The sequence below is a fragment of the Pongo pygmaeus genome, chromosome 11 (genome assembly GCF_028885625.2).
Source record: "Pongo pygmaeus isolate AG05252 chromosome 11, NHGRI_mPonPyg2-v2.0_pri, whole genome shotgun sequence".
NCBI classification, from domain to species: domain Eukaryota; kingdom Metazoa; phylum Chordata; class Mammalia; order Primates; family Hominidae; genus Pongo; species Pongo pygmaeus.
In genome coordinates this window covers 87,480,982-87,499,306 of record NC_072384.2, presented here as the reverse complement: position 1 = coordinate 87,499,306, position 18,325 = coordinate 87,480,982, and the positions used below count along the sequence as shown (strand labels likewise).

Below are 18,325 nucleotides of genomic sequence, written 5' to 3'. Positions count from 1 at the left end.
ACTATGAATAACAAAAATATTAATTCTATACAGTGAACAGTTTTATTCTTAGAAGAGACTTCCCTCCTTTAAAAAAACATGTACAATTACTTTTGTACTTAAAAGAGTGAAACAATTATTTTTCTTTTTCTTTTTTCTTTTTTTTGAAACAGGGTCTCCCTCTGTCACCCAGGCTGGAGTGCAGTGGCATGATCTCGGCTCTCTGCAACCTCCGCCTCCCGGGTTCAAGTGATTCTCCTGCCTCAGCCTCCGAGGAGCTGTGATTACAGGCGCACACCACAACCGGCTTATTTTTGTGTTTTTAGAAGAGTCAGGGTTTCGCCGTGTTGGCCAGGCTGGTCTTGAACTCCTGACCTGAGGTGATCTGCCCGCCTCAGCCTCCCAAAGTGCTGGTTTTATAGATGTGAGTCACTGCACCTGGCCAAGAGAAACAATTATTTTTTTCTTATCAGTGAGATTCTCACAATCTAAAATGTAGAAAGAGTTGTGATTTGATTCATGAAGTAAGGCTAAGAAATTTTTCATCAAGTAGTTCTCCAGAAAAGTATGACTTCCTGTAAAAAGAGCCAAATCCAAAAAGAAATTTCCCTTTAGCGAGTCTTTTTTTTTTTTTTTTTTTCAGATGAAGTCTTGCTCTGTTGCCCAGGCTGGAGCGCAGTGGCACGATCTCAGCTCACTGAAACCTTCGCCCCCTGGGCTCAAGCTAGCCAGTCTTTTAGTAAACATTTAGTCAACAAATCTGCAATTACAACGGAGGTTTGATTTTTGTTGTTTTTGTTTGTTTTTAAGTCACTCTGTGTTTGTAATATCAATTTACTTTTCAAGTTTAGAATGTTTTGCTTCATTGTTTCCCATATTTTATTTTAATCTGTGTAAATATTTTACACTTTAAAATTATAAGTGTAATTTCAGTGTAAATATTTTACACTTTAAAATTATAATCTCAAAATTTCACTCATGGTAAAAAATTAAGCATTGCTTTAATGTCAGGCCAGTTTTAATGATAAGAAATGGGGATTTGGCATGGGCTTATATTGTTGATATCCTCTCATCCCCTAAGCATCCTTCAATCAAAAAACATTTTTAAGTTGGTTAATAGCTCTTTTGTGAAAGCAAAAACAGCAAAACAACTGTGAGGTTATATTTGGCTGCTGATAGGAAAACATCACAGCACAGGTAGCATAAATAATTAGCTTAAATTTATTAGCCTGCATTAGAGGTACAAAATACAGAGGTAAGCTACTTCAAGACTGGTTCCTTCAACAAGGAACAAGGCTTTTCCTATATTTTTATTTCCATCATACGCAGCAGATAAATTTTATTTTTAGTTTGTCTGCCTCAATGTTACAAGATAGCAGCTTCAGTAACAAGTGTCACTTACAGACAGGACAAATAGAAGGAGGAGATACCTTCTGATTCTTCCCATATAGCTGCATTCACAGCAAGGAGAATTTTCAAAATCACCCCATCCCCAACCATGCAGCTACATCCCCTCTCAAGTTGTTAGCCAGAGTTCATATAGAAATATCTAAACCAAACACTATAAAGTTAATGGAATCACCATCATTAATGTGGGTTAATGGTGATTTATTCCTTAGGTAGGTGTAGGCTAACCTTCTCTGAGAGCTGGATTTATGAACATATTAAAGAGTCTTCTCACTCTCTAATGTAGCAGAGAATGTTTCATGAGCAAACAAACCAGATAACTAAACTTTTTTTAAGTAGAAGAGAAACTATGAAAATGAATTCATAATCTCATTGACCTAAAGTATTTTCTGTTACCAAACCATCTTTTTCTCCATGAACACCAATTTTTACTTGATTGATCTTAAAGTATGCATCTTTGTGTACAGCATTTCAAATTCATATCATGTGGATTATTCCCAAATTATCTTCTAGTCATTATCACTGCCAGTTTAACTTAGTATATATTAAATTCGGTAGATGGATGTGCCACCATATCTAATAACTTTCATTATGTTGGAAATTTACATTGTTTAAAATGTCATTTTATTTTCTCTAGTAAAATAAACATGAACGTGCACATAGCCATTTTAATATTTTTAATTCCCAAGTGTGATATTACTAATTTGAAGTATTATCTACATTTCTAAACATTGAAAGAACACATGTAGAAAAAATGATTAGTTGATGATTAAGTAATAAACCATTTAATCCATTTATATATTTCTTCTTACCAACACCTTTCAAAGTCTTGCTTCTTTTGTTCTTTATCTCTGTCCAGTTAATAAAATCCAAATATAATCATTCAAATGTTAAATTCCTGTATCTGGAGGGGAGAAATGCTGAATTTTTAAGGCAGCAGATGTTACTATTAATTTATATTGGGATTCCAGCAGCCTAGTTTTTTTTTTTTTTTTTTTTTTTTTTGAGACTAAGTCTCACCCTGTCACCCAGGCTGGAGTGCAGTGGTGCAATCTCAGCTCACTGCAGCCTCCATCTCCCGGGTTCAAGTGATTCTCCTGCCTCAGCCTCCTGAGTAGCTGGGTTTACAGGCACACGCCACCATGCCCAGCTAATTTTTGTATTTTTAGTAGAGACAGGGTTTCACCATGTTGGTCAGGCTGGTCTCAAACTCCTGACTTCGTGACCAGCCACCTTGGCCTCCCAAAGTGCTTGGATTGCAGGCGTGAGCCACAGCATCCAGCCCCAGAAATCTTTTAATGCTAAATTATTAATGCTCCATTTTATTTTACCTAGAGAACACATCAAACCTTCACATTTTTAAAAGTCTACTGCTTCTTGTCATTCTGAAAGACAATCTCAATCTCTTTCTCATACACAAAATTTAATCACAGCAAGAAATTTTTCGTCTTCCTATCTGCTCTTCCGCAACTTTCTCATCTGTCTCTGTTTCTGTTTCTTTGTTTCCCCTAGCAAAACACACACAAACACACACACATTCATTACACACACTTTGAAAATGTATTTGTATCCCCCACCAAGAAAACCTATCATTTTAATGGAAAATACATCTTTTATTCAGCCCACAGTTAAACTCTTTTCACCTGTGCCTGGGATCGCATCTGCTATTTATTTTACTTTTCTTACAGCTTTTAACTCTCCCTTTTTAACCACATACAACTATAACCTTCATAAAATTTTTCCCTTCAAATTCTGTCTGTTACTTTTCAGCACAGATTTATAAAATAACATCCTAAATTTCTGTTTTCATAGCCTCTGTTCCTGTTCCTACCCCATCTCACTTGCTGCTGCCCCCTCACGCTAAAATATTTTACGAGGTTACTTGTGATGCCATTGTCATTAAATCCCATGCATGTGTTTACCCCTTGCCCTCTGGAACACTCTGTGCATTAGACATTGTTGACTCATGACAATTTCTGGAAATACTCACTTCCCCTAGTGTTTGTGTAACTGCAGCTTCCCAAGTTTTCTCCTGCTTTGCTGGCCATTTCCTCTCAGTTTTCTCATACTTGTTTTTCTCCTGGTTGTTCAGAGTTCACTTCTAGGATATTCCTTCCCAAACTTCACAGTCACCCCATAGTCACTATGAGGATTACATGAGTTAATATTTGTAAAAGCGTTCAGGAGAGTGCTTGCTTCACATCAAATACTATATATACTGTTAAATAAATAGATCTCATTCACCCCACGAAACAATGATCGTTTATCTCCTGATTCTCACATTTTTGTCTCCAGCAGAGACCTCTATTCTGAGCTCCATATCTACATATGGGGCTTTTTGTTTCATAGTTCCACTGGAGGTTTCACAAATCCTTCAAACTCAAACTGCCTCACCTTGAATTAATCACCTTCTTAGGGCTACATGATTTTTTATTTTAGGCTCCCAAGTCAGTGCCAGGAACCATCAATTGACTCCTTTGCTAAAGTCAGATGCTCACTGTAGGTGGCCTTGATTCCTCTCTCTTCCTCACTTGCCTTATCATTTTAATCATAAAAGTCTCTTGAATTTACTTTTGAATTTTCTCAAAAATTTGGCTACTATTTTCAATATTGCATTACAAATCATAGATAATTCTTATCCCCAAACTCTGGCTTTCTGATATTCCAGAATATACTTCAAATTGCTCTGTGAAAACTTTCAAGTGTACATGTTAGGATAACTTTTTAGTTTTATGTCTTACAGTTTTTGAGTGTGTGTGTTAAGTATTTGTGATGTTATGAAATATGGAGTAGATATATGAAAATGTGTCTGAATATTTTTACATAATATATTGCTTGTGGTCACTTGTGCTTCAGAATCTGAAGCATCTTGAATGATCTGTCATTATTTAATCCTATCTCTTAAGTTGCCTTTTCAATTAAGGGTTTATTATTTTCTTTTTTTTTTCTTTTTTCTTTTTTCTTTTTTATTTATTTATTTTTTCGAGATGGAGTCTCACTCTGTCACCCAGGCAGGAGTGCAGTGACACAATCTCAGCTCACTACAACCTCCACCTCCTGGGATCAAATTATTCTCCTGCCTCAGCCTCCCAAGTAGCTGAGACTACAGGTGCACATCACCACACCAGGCTAGTTTTTGTATTTTTAGTAGAGATGGGGTTTCACCACATTGGCCAAGCTGGTCTCGGAACTGCTAACCTCAAGTGATCCACCCACTTCGGCCTCCCAAAGTGTTGGGATTACAAGCATGAGCCACCCCTCCTGGCCAGTTTATTATTTTCTTTTAAGAAAATGTATTACATAAAAGAAGTCATCTGTTTGTATGACTTACATCTATAAAATTTCTCACAGATTTTGCTCATTCTTTGTCCCAGTTTATCAAGCTTTCTTTCCAAGTTTTCAGAAGTTTTTGATATTTCACTTTACCAAGGATCTATCTTCAAAATACTATTTCCTTCCAGTTCACAGCTGTCATATTATTAACAGCATTAATCCCCCTATACTGAATATGCAGTGGGGCTTCTGTGATTTTGATCATAGTATGATATAATTTATTGACACACTATTTTTTTTCATCTTATTTTGCAATTTTTTTGCAGTGAGGTAAGGATCTTACTCTTTCTGTTTAGGATCAAGCTCAAATAGTTAAGGGTTATAAATAAGGATGACGTGGCCGAGCGTGGTGACTCACGCCTGCAATCCTAGCACTTTGGGAGGCCAAGGCAGGCGGATTGCCTGAGCTCAGGAGTTTGAGACCAGCCTGGGCCACATGGTGAAACCCCGTCTCTACTAAAATACAACAACAACAAAAATTAGCCAGGCGTGGTGGTGGGCACCTGTAGTCCCAGCTACTCGGGAGGCTGAGGCAGGAGAACTGCTTGAACCTGGGAGGTGGAAGTTGCAGTGAGCCGAGATCAAGCCACTGCACTCCAGCCTGGTGACAGAGCGAGGGTCCGTCTCAAAAAAAAAAAAGAAGATGATGTAATGGGTGGTGGTTGTGATGTTAAAGATGTCAGAATTCTCTGAATAAGCATGTTGAATACAAAACATGTTTATTCAGTTTGAGGATAAACTAGGCACTGCTTTCACATTAACAATCCCTCCTCTCCTCCACCATTTCTTTTTTGTTGTTGTCTGATTTGGAATAAGTCACATCTAGCCTTTTGAAAACAAATGGGCCAATTTTTTTTCTAGCTCTCTATCTACTTTCATTAAACTTTATCTGAAGCCATTTTCTACTTCTGGAAAAAAATCACAGATGTTGGAGTTTCCAATCGTGGATTAAATTTTGCTGAGGAAAATGCACTAAGGTTACACACTATCTGCTGTGTTATTTACACATTATCTTCACTCATCATAAACACAAATAGGCTTAATAGCCTCATTTAACAAATGGAAAACTGAATCTTATAGATGGTTAGTGTGTTTTTCCATTAAAAAGTTGGTAAAATTAGATCTTTTTTAATGCCTTTCCTATGTCCATTCTATCCATCTCATTTTTTCACACTACCTTGTCCTACATATAAAATAACATCAATATATTTATTTGCTCCACCTCATTTTAATTCTTAAGTTATTTTGAAAGAAAAAAAAGAGTGTACAAGGGCACACCTAGAACTTTATTATCACTGGTCCTTAATTTGCATTCTCACACTCTGTAAAATATTTCTCTAATGTACTCACAGACATTGTACTGTCCACAGTAGCAGCCACTTAATGTTTACTGAAATCCAAATGAACAATTGATAAAGTTTGAAAGAACATACACACACACACACACACACACACACACACACACACACACACACACACACTCCATTTAGGCAAAGGTACAAATAAATAAACACTTTCATATGCTCATAAGAAAAGTGTATGTTGATATTATATCTCTGAATGACAATTTTCAATATATATTAATATTATTCAAATGTTTAAATATTAGACCCAATAATTCTCCTGTGAATTTACCATAAATAAGTAACTTTCAAAGTTTTGAAATATTCGACTACAAACACACTTTTGCATGAATACTTATAATTGCAAAAATAGATATTGCCCAAAAATATGAGAATGGTAACATACCTTTTTAAATATCCAAAAAATATTATGCAGCCATTAAATGAGGTTGTGCAAGTCAGTTTGGAAAGTTATTAATTTTTTAATTTTACTTTAAGTTCTGGGGTACATGTGCAGAACATGCAGGTTTGTCACATAGGTATACAAGTGCCATGGTGGTTTGCTGCACCCATCAACCCATCATCTACATTAGGTATTTCTCCTAATGCTATCCCTCCCCTAGTCCCACGAACCCCTGACAGGCCAGGGTGTGTGATGTTCCCCTCCTTGTGTCCACGTGTTCTCATTGTTCAACTCCCACTTATGAGAGAGAACATGCAGTGTTTGGTTTTCTGTTCTTGTGTTAGTTTGGTGAGAATGATGGTTTCCAGCTTCATCCATTTCCCTGCAAAGGACATGAACACATCCTTTTTTATGGCTGCATAGTATTCCATGGTGTATATGTGCCACATTTTCTTTATCCAGTCTATCATTGATGGGCATTTGGGTTGGTTCCAAGTCTTTGCTACTGTGAATAGTGCTGCAATAAACATACTTGTGCATATGTCTTTATAGTAGAATGATTTATAATCCTTTGGGTGTATACCCAGTAAAAGGATTGCTGAGTCAAATGGTATTTTTGGTTCTAGATCCTTGAGGAATCGCCACATTGTCTTCCACAGTGGTTGAATTAATTTATACTCCCACCAACAGTGCAAAAGCATTCCTATTTCTCCACATCCTCTCCAGCATCTGTTGTTTCTTGGCTTTTTAATGATTGGTATTCTAATGGGTGCGAGATAGTATCTCACTGTGGATTTGATTTGCATTTCTCTAATGACCAGTGATAATGAGCTTTTTTTCATATGTTTGTTGATTGCATAAATGTCTTCTTTTGAGAAGTGTCTGTTCATATCCTTTGTCCACTTTTTGATGGGTTTTTTTTTCTTGTAAATTTGTTTAAGTTCTTTGTAGATTCTGAATATTAGCCCTTTGTCAGATGGATAGTTTGCAAAAATTTTCTCCCCATTCTGTAGGTTGCCTGTTCACTCTGAAGATAGTTTCTTTTGCTGTGCAGAAACTCTTTAGTTTAATTAGATCCCATTTGTCAATTTTGGCTTTTGTTGCCATTGCTTTTGGTGTTTTAGTGATGAAGTCTTCAGCCATGCCTATGTCCTGAATGATATTGCCTAGGTTTTATTCTAGGGTTTTATGGTTTTAGGACTTACATTTAAGTATTTAATGCATCTTGAGTTAGTTTTTGTATAAGGTATAAGGAAGGGGTCCAGTTCCTGTTTTCTGCATATGGCTAGCCAGTTTTCCCAACACGATTTATTAAATAGGGGATCCTTTCCCCATTGCTGGTTTTTGTCAGGTGTGTCAAAGATCAGATGGATGTAGATGTGTGGCATTATCTCTGAGGCCTCTGTTCTGTTCCATTGGTCTTTATATCTGCTTTTGTACCAGTACCGTGCTGTTTTGGTTACTGTAGCCTCATAGTATAGTTTGAAGTCAGGTAGCGTGATGCCTCCAGCTTTGTTCTTTTTGCTTAGGATTGTCTTGGCTATATAGACTGTTTTTTGGTTCCATATGAAATTTAAAGTAGTTTGCTTTTTCTAATTCTGTGAAGAAAGTAAATGATAGCTTGATGGGGATAGCATTGAATCTATAAATTACTTAGGGCAGTATGACTATTTTCATGATATTGATTTTTCTTATCCATGGACTGTTTTTCCATTTGTTTGTGTCCTCTCTTATTTTGTTGAGCAGTGTTTTGTAGATCTCCTTGAAGAGGTCCTTCACATCTCTTGTGAGTTGTATTCCTAGGTATTTTATTCTCTTTGTAGCAACTGTGAATGGGAGTTCACTCATGATTTGGCTGGCTGTTTGTCTGTTATTGGTGTACAGGAATGCTTGTGGTTTTTTCACTTGATTTTGTATCCTGAGACTTTGCTGAAGTTGCTTTTCAGCTTAAGGAGATTTTGGACTGAGATGATGGTGTTTTCCAAATATACAATCATGTCATCTGCAAACAGAGAAAATTTGACTTCCTCTTTTCCTATTTGAATATCCTTTATTTCTTTCTCTTGCCTGATTGCCCTGGCCAGAACTTCCAATACTATGTTGAATAGGAGTGGTGAGAGAGGGCATCCTTGTCTTGTGCCAGTTTTCAAAGGGAATGTGTCTAGCTTTTGCCCATTCAGTATGATATTGGCAGTGAGTTTGTCATAAATAGCTCTTATTATTTTGAGATGCATTCCATCAATACCAAGTTTATTGAGAGTTTTTAGCATAAAGCCATGTTGAATTTTATCAAAGGCCTTTTCTGCATGTATTGAGATAATCATGTGGTTTTTGTCATTGATTCTGTTTATGTGATGGATTAAGTTTATTGATTTGTGTATGTTGAACCAGCCTTGCATCCCAGGGATGAAGCCAACTTAATGGTGGGGGATAAGCTTTTTGATGTGCTGCTGGATTCAGTTTGCCAGTATTTTATTGAGGATTTTTGCATCGATGTTCATCAGGGATATTGGCCTGAATTTTTTTTTTTTTTGTGCACGTGTCTCTGCCAGGTTTTTGTATCTGGATGATGCTGGCCTCATAAAATGAGTTAGGGAGGAGTCCCTCTTTTTCTATTGTTTGGAATAGTTTCAGAAGGGATAGTACCAGCTACTCTTTGTATCTCTGGTAGAATTCGGCTGTGAATTTCTTTGGTCCTGGGCTTTTTTTGGTTGGTATTCTATTGATTACTGCCTCAATTTCAGGACCTGTTATTGGTCTATTCAGGCATTCGACTTCTTCCTGGTTTAGTCTTGGGAGGTTGTATGTGTCCAGGAATTTATCCATTTCTTCTAGATTTTCTAGTTTATTTGCTTAGAGGTTTTTATAGTATTCTCTGATGGTAGTTTGTATTTCTGTGGGATCAGTTGTGATATCCACTTTATCATTTTGTATTGTGTCTATTTGATTCTTCTCTCTTTTCTTCTTCATTAGTCTAGCTAACGGTCTGTCTATTTTGTTAATCTTTTAAAAAAACCAGCTCCTGGATTCAGTGATTTTTTGAAGAGTTTTTCCTGTCTCTATCTCCCTCGTTTCTGCTCTGATCTTAGTTATTTCTTGTCTTCTGTTAGCTTTTCAATTTGTTTGCTCTGGCTTCTCTAGTTCTTTTAATTGCAATGTTTGGTTGTCAACTTTAGATCTTTCCCACTTTCTCCTGTGGGCATTTAGTGCTATAAATTTCCCTCTAAACACTGCTTTAGCTGTGTCCCAGAAATTTTGATATGTTGTGTCTTTGTTCTCATTGGTTTCAAATAACTTATTTATTTCTGCCTTAATTTTGTTATTTACCCAGTAGTCCTTCAGGAGCTGGTTAATCAGTTTCCATGTAGTTGTATGGTTTTGAGTGAGTTTCTTAATCCTGAGTTCTAATTTGATTGCACTGTGGTCTGACAGACTGTTATGATTTCCATTCTTTTGCATTTGCTGAGGAGTGTTTTGCTTCCAATTATGCGGTCAATTTTAGAATAAGTGTGATGTGGTGCTGAGAAGAATATATATTCTGTTGACTTGGGGTTCAGAGTTCTGTAGATGTCTATTAGGTCTGCTTGTTGCAGAGCTGAGTTCAGCTCCTGGATATCCTTTTTAACTTTCTGTCTCGTTGATCTGTCTAATATTGACAGTGGGGTGTTAAAGTCTCCCACTATTATTGTGTGGGAGTCTAAATCTCTTTGTAGGTCTCTAATAACTTGCTTTATGAATCTGGGTGCTCCTGTATTTGGTGCATATGTATTTAGGATTGTTAGCTCTTCTTGTTGCATTGATTTCTTTACCATTATGTAATGCCCATCTTTGGCTCTTTCGATCTTTGTTGGTTTAAAGTCTGCTTTATCAGAGACTAGCATTGCAACCCCTGATTTTTTTTACTTTTTTATTTTTATTTTTTGCTTTCCATTTGCTTGTTCAATATTCCTCTATCCTTTTATTTTGAGTCAATGTGTGTTTTTGCACGTGACATGGGTCTCCTGAATACAGCACACCAATGGGTCTTGACTCTTTATCCAATTTGCCAGTCTATGCCTTTTAACTGGGGCATTTAACCCATTTACATTTAAGGTTAATATTGCTATGTGTGAATTTGATCCTGTCATTATGATGCTAGCTGGTTATTTTGCCTGTTAGTTGATGCAGTTTCTTCATAGTGTCGATGGTCTTTACAATCTGGTATGTTTTTGCAGTGGCTGGTACCAATTGTTTCTTTCCATATTTAGTGCCTCCTTCAGGAGCTCTCATAAGGCAGGCCCGGTGGTGACAAAATCTCTCAGCATTTGCTTGTCTGTAAAATATTTTATTTATCCTTCACTTATGAAGCTTAGTTTTGCTTGATATGAAATTCTGGCTTGAAAATTATTTTCTTTAAGAATGTGGAATATTGGCCCCCACTCTCTTCTGGCTTGTAGAGTTTCTGCAGAGAGATCCACTGTTAATCTGATGGGCTTCCCTTTATGGGAAACCCAACCTTTCTCTCTGGCTGCCCTTAACATTTTTTCCTTCATTTCAGCCTTGTTCAATCTGATGATTATGTGGTTTTGGGTTGCTTTTCTTGAGGAGTAGCTTTGTGGTGTTCTCTGTATTTCCTGAATTTGAATGTTGGCCAGTCTTGCTAGGTGAGGAAGTTCTCCTGGATAATATCCTGAAGAGTGTTTTCCAACTTCTTTCCATTCTCCCTGTCACTTTCAAGTACACCAATCAAATGTGGGTTTGGTCTTTTCATATAGTCTCATATTTCTTGGAGGCTTTCTTCATTCCTTTTCATTCTTTTTTTCTCTAATCTTGTCTTCATGCTTTATTTCCTTAAGTTGATCTTCAATCTCTGATAGCCTTTCTTCTGCTAGATTGATTCAGCTATTGATACTTGTGTATGCTTCACGAAGTTCTCATGCTGTATTTTTCAGCTCCATCAGGTCATTTATGTTCTTCTCTAAACTGGTTATTCTAGTTAGCAATTTCTCTATACTTTTTTCAAGGTTCTTAGCTTCCTTGCATTGGGTTAGAACATGCTCCCTTAGCTTGGAGGAGTTTGTTATTACCCACCTTCTGAAGCCACTTCTGTCAATTCATCAAACTCATTCTTCATCAAGTTTTGTTCCCTTGCTGGCAAGGAGTTGTGATCTTTTGGAGGAGAAGACATGTTCTGGTTTTTGGAATTTCCAGCCTTTTTGTGCTGGTTTTTCCTCATCTTTCTGGATTTATGTACCTTTGGTCTTTGATGTTGGTGACCTTTTGTATGGCGTTTCTGGGGTTTCTGTGTGGATGTCCTCTTTGTTGATGTTAATGCTATTCCTTTCTGTTTGTTAGTTTTCGTTTTAACAGTCAGGTCCCTCTGCTGCAGGTCTGCTGGAGTTTGCTTGAGGTCCACTCCAGACCCTGTTTGCCTGGGTATCACCAGTGGAGGCTGTAGAACAGCTAAGATTACTGCTTATTCCTTCCTCTGGAAGCCTCATCCCAGAGGGGAACCCACCATATGCCAGCTGGAGCTCTCCTATATGAGATGTCTGTTGACCTTTGCTGGGAGGTGTCTCCCAGTCAGGAGGCACAGGGGTCAGGAACCCACTTGAAGCGGCAGTGTGTCTCTTAGCAGAGCTCGAACACTGTGCTGGGATATCTGCTGCTCTCTCCATAGCCGGCAGGCACGAATGTTTAAGTCTGCTGAAGCTGCGCCCACATCCACCCCTTCCCCAGGTGCTCTGTCCCAGGGAGATGGGAGTTTGATCTATAAGCCCCTGACTGGGGCTGCTGTTTTTCTTTCTGAGATGCCCTGCCCAGAGAGGAAGGATCTAGAGAGGCAGTCTGGCTACAGTGGGTTTGAGGAGCTGTGTTGGGCTCCACCCAGTTAGAACTTCCCTGGGGCTTTGTTTACACTGTGAGGGGAAAACCGGTTACTCAAGCCTCTGTAATGGCGGATGCCCCTCCCCTGACCAAGCTGGAGCATCCCAGGTCGACTTAAGACTGCTGTGCTGGGGGCAAGAATTTCAAACCAGTGGATCTTAGCTTGCTGGGCTCCATGGGGCTGCAATCCACTCAGCTAGACCACTTGCCTCCCTGGCTTAAGCCCCCTTTCCAGGAGATGAGGGTTCTGTCTCACTGGCGTTCCAGATGCCACTGGGGTATGAAAAAAAAACTCCCACAGCTTGCTAGGTGACTGCCCAAAGGCTGTCCAGTTTTGTTCTTGAAACCCAGGGCCCCAGTGACGTAAGCACACGATGGAATCTCCTGGTCTGCGGGTTGCAGAGACTGTAGGGAAAGCGTTGTATCCGGGCCAGAACGTGCTGTTCTTCACGGCACAGCCCCTCATGGCTTCCCTTGGCTAGGGGAGGGAGTTCCCTGACTCCTTGTGCTTCCCAGGTGAGGCAATGCAGCACCCTGCTTCCGCTTGCCCTCCATGGGCTACACCCACTGTCTAACCAGTCCCAATGAGATGAGCTGGGTACATCAGTTGGAAATGCAGAAATCACGTGCCTTCTGCATTGATCTCACTGGAAGCTGCAGACCAGAGCTGTTTCTATTCAGCCATCTTGCCTGCAACTCAAAAGTTATCAATATTATCTCATTCAATGACAAAGGAGGTTACCAAACAATATATGTGCAATGATCATTCACATCTGCTCATATAAATGTAATCACACATATACACACACTTATACATATTAACATGCATAAGAAATCATATACAACCAGAGGTTGCTTCTGAATAGGTAGATTGATGGTTAGTCTGTATTTTCTTTATTCTGCTTTATGTTTTATGATTTGGAAAAATATACATGTATTACTTTTCCAATTTAAAAAGACAGTTTTAATATTTTAAATACTAAAAGAATAGAACAGTTAGTTAAATATGTAGCTAAAAATAAATAGAATACTCTGATTTTGAAAAAAAATTTAAATAAAAGCAATTGGTAAGAAATCTTCATTCTCTCAATCCTTTCTACCTTTGGAAGAAAGTATTTAAGTGTATTATAAAAGGTCATAGCAAAATTTTATTTAACTATAATGAATACAATTTTAATAATATCAAATAGAATGCCGTCTTTAGACATGTCAATGTATCACTTACATGAAAAATAAACTATTTTTGTTAATGGCATCAAACATAAATAAAACGGTCAATTTCTAGGTGATTGCATTGGTAAACCTTTTTTAATTTTTCCCATTGCAGAGATGAGGAAAAATAAAATTTTTGGTTGACATAGAACTTGTACAATTATCATGATCATATAAATCATATCAAAAGAGGAATATGCTATCAATATTTTTAAATAGAAAAATTGATATGAAAATTTATTTATAATCAAATGGTTGCAAAAAACAGAAAAATTTCTGTGACTATTTTTCTGTTATTGACACTTTTGTAATAACTGTAAAAAGAAACTAATTATTACATCACTAAGGTGCTGATAAAATACATCACATTTTAATGATTCATTGTCGGACTAAATTCATTCAGACACAATAAACATCTTATATAATAAGAACTTGAAAGCACAATTTGGAATTCTTTGGTAGAATATAGAGTATATTAGAGACTCTACAGTCATGAGCTAAGCCGGAAACTAAAATATAAACAACTAAGTTTATTGTAGCAGCCTCTCTAGTACTGGCCCTCTGTAGAACTCTATACCACACACCATTCTACAGACAGTAGTTAGCCTGAGTCTGTAAAGGTATTGACTCCTTGGCAAGTCAGTCATGGCCAGATGCTGCTGTGACTCCATTACTGTCCATTTAATAGAAGTTTTGAGAATACATTTTATGAGTACAGAATATGGACAGGTTTTGTGAGAAACAAAGGTGGAAGAAAGGAAAAATGATTGGTTAAGTAATAACTGTCTTCTCTAATAAAGGATTAGTTTATACTCAAGGCCCATTACCCATTGTATTCACTTTTATTCATACCATTTAAAATAATTTTAGCTTATATATTTTTTAAATTTCTCCAGTGAACTTTTACTTTCTGTAAAAAAAATACAAAATAAAACAATTTTTACTGAATTTTTAATTCATAAAAGATTTATTTCACAAATATCCATTGAGTTCCAGCAGGTACCAGAAAGAACAAACATGAGTCCCATATTTAAAGAGCTTACATTTGAGAGAAAAGACAGAGTAAGCAAATAAATATATAATGTGTAACACAGGAAGAGGTACAGTGATTTAAAAAGCATAGGAAGGAAGAGAACATAACCATCAAGCTGTTTTATGCTCTGAAAGGCACCACTTGAGTAGAGATTTTATATAGAAGCAATATTTCCATTCCATTCATGTGATTAAGTCAGGGGACGATGCCAAAAGTGAAGAGATAATGTTGACAATATGGGTAGGATTTACCAGGTTTTCTCTCTGCTGCCATTGGGAACGTCTTTCCACCTTTTTTCATATTTGTGATAATAACTGATCAGTTTCCTAAAATCTTGTGGTAAATATTACATATTTAGATTAGGGCCCTTAGAACGTTTAGTATGCGAATTTTATTATGCACAATTTTGAAAAAGATCTCCAATTTCAAAACAAGCCTTCTGGGTACTTTCATAGTTAGTGTGCACAACTAACTGAATCAGAAAACAAATATATTACTCAATTTCAGGTTACAAGAATTGACCTCCAGGGCAGTGCCTTCTGCTCTCTTACATGTGATTTGCAATTACAGTTGAGAAATAAGGGTAGAGAAGGAATTCGACAGTGAGGATCTGTTTTCCCTGCCAAGTCTTTCCTTCTTATTGTGAGCAAAAAATACACTTTCTCAATGGAGAACACTTCTAGAAAACAGTCACTTTCCCAGACCAGTTCTTCGCTCTTAAGGAACAACCAAAAACAAACGAATAAACAAACACCATAGTTTGGGCAAATTATCATAAAATGTACAACATAAGAAGTTGGCGATTGCTATATTTTCAATAGAAATGTGATTGATATGACCAGTCCTGCCTAAAGGTTAGTGATGCCGCAAGAAACAGAGAATCAAAGTCTATAGCTATGCGGAAAGGAAAGAATTGAATTGCACATTAGAAAGTGCACTCTAGGGCTGATGTATCTTCAGCTCCAGCCTACTGATAGAAAGGCAGTGACCCCCACTTCCGAGACAAACTTGCAACCAAGTTAGAGACACTTCCTTGAAACACTAGGAATGTTCCTGCTCTGAATTGTGTTTCCCCAAAATGTTGGATACCTAACCCCCAATGTGACTGTATTTGAAGGTAAGGCTTTGGGGGTAATTAACGTAAATGAGATAATAAATGTTAAATCCTAATTCAATAGGATTGATGGCCTTAAAGAAGGCCTTAGAGAAGAGATATCTCTTTCTTTCTCTCCATGTGCACACAGGACAGGAAAGGCCATGTGAGGACATAGTGAGAAAGCAGCCACCATTGGCAAGCCAAGAGAGAGCCCTCACCAGGAACGATTGGACCAGCACCTTGATCTTGGATTTTCTAGCCTCCAGAACTGTGAGATACAAATTTCTGTTGTTTAAGCCACACAGTCTGTGATATTTTGTTACAGCAACCCTAATAGACTGAGATAGCTCCTGAGAGCTTCACTCACAGAATCACTTGTATTCTTACCTGGTGAAGATCCATTCTAAGACTTGTTGGCTGTTTGGAAGTGATAGCAAATAAAAGCCACCTTGAACTGGGTCTGATGCAGCATTCTTACCAAACTTCAAATCTGGACTAGTTCATCCTTATGCATTGAGGCTTTTTTATTTGTGTTCATTTGTTTTTACCACTTAACTATCAACATAAATTTCATTTATAATATTGTATGTCCAGTGTTCCAAAAAACTGGTCCTACCAACAGAGTTTGGAATATGACTGCATTATAAGATGGTGACTGCCTGTATCAAATATTTACTACCTTTTTCAAATTCTTACCATTTTTATAAAAAGGAGTCACACTACTCAATCTATACATCAGTGTCAAATATGATTTTTACTAATTTTTTTTTACCAACACTATCTTAAAAAATCTGACAGCATAGAGCAGTGATTAAAGGCATTTGCTTCAGGGTCAAATATAGTTATACTGCTGTTTTTTGGACAATTTATTTTGTTATTTTGAACCATTGTTTCTTACCTTTAAAAAATGAGCATAAGATAACATTCTTTTAAGGTGAGTATGAGATACAAATGAGAAAAGCAATAATAATAAAGATTCAACAATGGAAACTGCTATTTACATAATGATTGTTATAATTAGAAGGACAAACTGTAATTTAACATTCCTATAGTAATAAAATGGCATCTACAGAGCAAACCTAAACAGACTTAATCTTCATATAACAATTCATCCCAGATAATTTGAAGTGACTATAATGACATGTTTGAAAGGAGGCTGAAATAAAACAGGGTTTGCTCTTTTCAACTCTTTAGCCAAGATTTTTTTTAAAAAAAACTGGTATATAAATGCTTTGTATTTCCTTTCAAGTTTGAAGGGAAAATAAATATAATACTTAACAGATTTTCAAGTATCTCTTTAGACATTCTCTTGTACTAATCCATTCATTCAGGGTTTGACTGTTGGGTGAACTTCTGTGCCTTATTCCCAGGTGTGAGAGGCAATTCTCCAGGTTTCTAAGCTTTATGACCTATGCCCGTCTCTAATGAGGTTAATTAGGGTTTGGGCTGAAACCCAGATTCCTATACATATGTGGATAGAGTGATGTAGAAGAACTTTATGATAATAAATATAAATGAAATTTAGAGTTTAATTTAGAAATAAAAAACATTTAGGCAACTCACTGAATCAAAAATAAATATAGACAAATTTAATTAATTAATATATTTATTCATTATATTTTCCTGGGTTGGGCTTTGGCCTCTATTTCATATATTTTGTTTATTTTCAGGATGCTCTGGGATAATGTAGTCCAGGTTCTAGTTCTGCCTTTGTCACTTATTAGCCATCTAGTCATATAATGCTGAAAAACCTATTATGTAGCTCTAAGATAAATTCAACATACCTGCATAGCACTATTTAACATACTTGCACAGTATTATTGTCAATATGTAGTCTAACAGATAGGAAACCACTGTGAAAATAGTAAATCATTATAAAAAATGATGTTTTATAATGATACATCTTTGCACTTCTAATTTTATTGCTTTAAATAAATGTGGTATATATTCACCATACAGCCAAATTTACAAAATTTTATCTTTCTAATTTTATGTCATATATAACGAACCTTAATACCAAAATAATCTTTATAGTGATGACTCGACATCCCAAAAATGTGGGACCCAACAGGGACGTTAATAAAGAAATAAAGCAGGCTCTGTGCTGACTTGTTAGAATTTGGTACGTGGCAAATGTGCAGTCACACAACCTTAAACCTCCCCTGGGAAATTGCTCAAACATTTGCATTCCCACAATGTATTTATTCAGGAAATACTCTTTTCCTGAGAAAACTCTGGCTCTCAAACCTCTCGCTGAGATTATGCAAGTTCTCCATTGGGGAAATACGTTTGGAAATCTAGTAAAGAATGTTTATTAACAAAAATCCATTTGCAGATCCTAGTTATTGTCAATATTTTGTTGATTTACAATTGAGAATACTACTTACAAAAAGTAAACTTCAAAAAAAGGAAATAGAAAGCTATCAGAATTCCTATAGAGTTTGTTGTCCCCCTTCTCCTCCACCATAGTTTTATTCTAATGTTTTCTTCTTTATTCGTTTTCTTTGGTATTAGTGTGCTGTAAACTCACCCAAAATGAAAAACAATCAAAATAAAATAAAACAAAATGAAAGCACATCAGTTAAAGATAAATAAAAAAAAAAAACAAAAAAACAGGCTGCCAGGTTTTAGTGGACAGAAGGGTAGGCCCCCTG

At 36.7% G+C, this 18,325-nt stretch overlaps 1 protein-coding gene across 7 annotated transcripts in view; it reads left to right on the top strand.

Annotated features, from left to right (window-relative positions):
- The window catches only part of TFPI (tissue factor pathway inhibitor), a 93,689-nt gene that overhangs the window by 9,254 nt on the left and 66,110 nt on the right, over positions 1–18,325 (top strand). For 2 of the 7 annotated variants that reach the window (XM_054477294.2, XM_063647679.1), the window contains exon 2: positions 15,820–15,941. The exons of 2 other annotated variants lie outside the window; for them this stretch is intronic. The gene's annotated coding sequence lies outside the window, so the exon portion shown is untranslated. Of the gene's footprint in view, positions 1–157; positions 757–15,819; positions 15,942–18,325 lie in introns of those variants that run through there. 3 more of the 7 variants (XM_063647677.1, XM_054477295.2, XM_063647678.1) reach the window with 3 other exon arrangements.